Raw genomic sequence first — 598 nt, forward strand, 5'->3', positions numbered from 1 at the left:
AAAAAAAAAAAAAAAAAAAAAAAAAAACACGCTATACTACTACAATAGGTTACAGCTTTTTTATTTTTATTTTTTTTTTTAAAACAGTCTTTAAACACAAAATATATTTATTTGTGTCGACTCCTTAAATTAGTTGCACGCAATTAGTACGTGAGTGTTACTGTACATCGTATTTTAAGCCAGCCATAGGCTATTTTTATATTTAAAAATAATAATAATAATAATACAATTACTTATTATAATATAATATATAATACTTTACACTATGGAAATTTAATAAATACTGTATGTATTGTTATTCATCCGCTTTAGTGGTATATTCTTAAATTCCCAATAGGTAAAGAGTATAAATTACCACAATCGACGTAGTAAATACAAACCAATCAAAAATTGTTGGGAAGATTTTCTCTATTTTTTTTTTTTTTTTTTTTTTTTATCCCACAGAATAGGAATGAGAAAATGAGATATAAAAACAGAGAATAATTATGTAAGTAAATGAATAGATAGTATTATTATTATATTACATATAAGAATGTAAAGGGACTTAACTTCAGACTTTCCTTTCCTTTTTTTTTTTTTTTCCAAGTGTAAAAAGTGT

This window comes from Pediculus humanus, genomic scaffold, assembly GCF_000006295.1.
Source record: "Pediculus humanus corporis 1103172107455 genomic scaffold, whole genome shotgun sequence".
NCBI lineage: Eukaryota > Metazoa > Arthropoda > Insecta > Psocodea > Pediculidae > Pediculus > Pediculus humanus.